Below are 3,642 nucleotides of genomic sequence, written 5' to 3'. Positions count from 1 at the left end.
GTTCCGACTGAGTCATTGTTTGTAATGTGACTACGGGAGAGATCACTGGTTCGTTGTTGACTTCCATTACAGGGGCACCATAGGACATCAAGTGGCCTATATAACAACCATCTCTGAGCTTAACTGCGCCACCACTTATAATTGTGATGAAGTGGGGCGTCTTCTGGTCTGGTCCGATACTACTCAGGGTGGACTCTAACGACAATGCCTTATGTTTTACGGTCTCTGTTAAACATACCACATCAGTGTCCTACGACACATCAGGTACTCGGACAGGAATTTTGCAGACAGTTCAACTGGGTAAGTGGTGATTCCCACTCACTATAGCCCTGACCTGCTTCCAATCCATACTGTCTGTTTCGTGTGCATCCGGGGACTCCCTTGATGCTTCACTTGTCAGGGTCACAACTGGTTGAACGGCTCCTGATTGGATGCAAGTTCCAGCTTGTGTTTGCTGAGGAATTAAGGCCTACAAACTCCTTTCCATTAAAGGAAATAGATGTCTCTGAGGGTGTATAATCACGTCATACTCCTCCATGGATTCAAAGCCCAATAACCCTTCAGATGGCAGAGGGAAATCCTCAACCACATAAAATGTAGCACGTAACACAGGAGATCGTTTATCTGCCCTCAGTGTCACGGTACCTGGTTTACGATTTTCATTTTACTCCCTGTCACACCTGTCAAAATCGTCATTTTTGTTGTTGTTTTTTTATGCTAGGAAGAAGGAACCAAAGGCCATGAGCCCGCAGTAACAGTTCCCTCCAAGAGAAAAACAAAATACAACAGAGAGCCAAATTCAAGATCCGATCATTTTGAGATGCCTGGACACACTGCGTTTGAAAGACTGGAGATCATAGGCAGTGGGAAATATAGACAGAGGGAGACAGTTCCAGAGTTGACCTGTTGCATAAGTGAAAGACTGGGAGTAACGGTTAACTCTTGCATTTGAGAGTTGGACAGAAAAGGGATGAGAGTTTGCTGCCAGAGGGGTGCTACGTGCCCGTCGTAGAGGTGGAGGAATGCAAGCACACAGTTCAGAGGAGCAGTGACCATTGAAGTAGCGATAGAAAAGAGATAAAGATGCAACAGTGCGGCGAAGAAACAGAGGTTGAAGGGAGTCAGTAAGAGGAGGAGAGTTAATGAGACGAAAAGCCTTTGACTCCACCCTATTGAGAAAAGCTGTATGTGGGGAGCTGACAACGTCCAACTAGCTTGAGGCATTTCATACTTCAGCCTCTCTAGTGCTTTACTAGAAATAATATTTGCACATGCTCCAGTGTCCACTATCAAAGACACCTGGCCTTTCCCTATGATCCAAGGTATCGAGGGCAAATCCACCTTTTTAATAGCTGCCACACTCGCATCGGTGGACTGTACGATTTTATTTACTTCTGCGTGCGGCCCTGAACTTTTCCCGAATTAACCTGGTTGCCCAGTTTTTCCCGATTGGCAAGAACAATTGGGCAATAGTCCGAAGAATGAGGACACCGCTCGTGGATGATACACCATCTTTGCACTTTTGGCTTTACAGCCTTGGTCTTTGCTGTGGAGAACAGTAGCTGTATCTCCCTAGCCCGAAGTTTGCAAAGCTTTGCTAGCTTCTGCATAGCATATGCCTGCCTTTACTAAAGCCTGACTTTCAGTACAGTTAGGATGCTGCTGTGCTATATCTTTGAACCTAAACATCCAAGCATCCACCATGTAGCAGTCTCTTGCAAAAGTCTTAATTAGGGCTTTCTTAAACTTTTCATATTCATGAGCAGTAGGCCCGGTTAATGAGGCCTCTAGCATTTCAGCTGCTGGGGAATTTGGCTTAATATTTGTTTTAATATACCAAATCTTTTCCCCATCACTAGCAAGCTGCAGCCTATGTATTTGGGCCTCGCAGTCTCGTAAGAATCGGTGGATGTTGTAGTCATCTTCCCCAGTTCCCCAGTAAACTGTAAACTCGGTTGGGCTGTAGGTAGGACCTTTATACAATGTTGGTTCGAAGGTGCCTGAGTAACAAACTGTCCTTGGGACTGTCTAGCTGGCGCTACAGGAGGTAAAGTAGAAGGAATGCTAGCAGTAGCCAGATTATTGGTCGCCATGTTAGGCTCATGCCATGCAGAAGGAAAATTCACCTGAGTTTGCATGCCAATACTGTTAGTATTCATGCCCCATGGATTAGCACAAAGATCCTGGGTTTGCACGCCAGTACTGTTAGTATTCATGCCCCATGGATTAGCACAAAGATCCTGGGTTTGCATGCCAATACTGTTAGTATTCATGTCCCATGGATTAGCAGAAAGATCCTGGGTTTGCATGCCAATACTGTTGGCATTCATGCCTCATGGATTAGCAAAAAGATCCTGGGTTTGCATGCCAATACTGTTGGTATTCATGCCCCATGGATTAGCAGAAAGATCCTGGGTTTGCATGCCAATACTGTTAGTATTCATGCCCCATGGATTAGCGTAAGGAACATTAGCAAATAAATGGTGTTGTCCTTGCTGTCCGAAGGTTAATGGTGAACTGAACATGCCAGAGGTGTAAGTGGGTATGTGAGTGGTTGCCTTAATATCAGAGATTATTGGACCTTGAGTATCTGGTTGAGAGGCCAAGGGTGCTGTTGTAGCCTGTTCAACATCCACAGTCTCTTCACTAGGAGTACCCTTATTAGCAAGACTAGTGGCCATTTTGGACCTAACTGAACTTTCAGGAACTGTAGAATGCGAACAGCCAGAACACAATTGTAAAGTGTTTAAGTCCCCACTATCTAGTTCCTCAGAGGTGTCCGGATTACTTTCAGCCCCAGGATGTCCTTCACTCTGTAGAGTTTGAATACTCTTACAAAGTCTCAGTCCAAAGTCTCAATCCACTCACAAAATTCTGAGCCTAATTCATTTGACTCTTCTTCCGCCATGGTTGGTTTGTCTGAATATCCCCTTAATTCGTCCCCACTTCTTCACTGTATCCATCTAACCTTGTCAGAATTTATTCCTTTCCCAGTCACAGGAAAAATTAAACTGACACAAATAGATTAGTTATGGCTTTTGGCAACAGAGAATGGGACACAAACAAGACGTACTGAAAATGTATCTATTTAAGGGAAACTGAGAAACCTTTATTTTTAAACACATTATCTAAGTAACATGTGCTGTTTAAAAAGTGTGTCTGAAGGTTCACTGTGCGTGTACACTACCTAGGTGTCATATGATGCTGAAGTTCCCTGTAGATTCATACTGCAAGTCCACATGCTCTGCAAGGTTTCTTTTCCAACCACACGAAGATCCTCTCCCCCTGCTGGTCCTCAGGTAACTGCAAGGCACTCCACCCCACCACACAACCCACCACACACCCCACACTCGCCCTGCCGGACTCCAGCCTCCACGTCCAGAGTTGCCAGATGTGTCTAGACGATACCACCCATCACTGCACTGGCCTCGGTGAGCCGATATCTCACACACCAGAGCTAGATAACTGCGAGTTCGCGCTTGAAGGTAGAGATATCTCGCCAGGCAGAGATATAGAGAGAACGAAATAACTCTGATATCTGCTCCACTTACTCACTCCACAATTAGTCCCTTTGCAGCAGGAGAGTAAGATTTTCTGTTTCACCTGCAGGATCACAAGCGGTTGCAAGGGTATTCACTGCAC

Source organism: Coenobita brevimanus, chromosome 8 (assembly GCF_032717465.1).
Source record: "Coenobita brevimanus isolate Jiangsu-jjx chromosome 8, ASM3271746v2, whole genome shotgun sequence".
In the NCBI taxonomy this organism is placed as follows: Eukaryota; Metazoa; Arthropoda; class Malacostraca; order Decapoda; family Coenobitidae; genus Coenobita; species Coenobita brevimanus.
The sequence above is the reverse complement of the archived record's forward strand: the minus strand, read 5'-3'. Positions refer to the sequence as shown.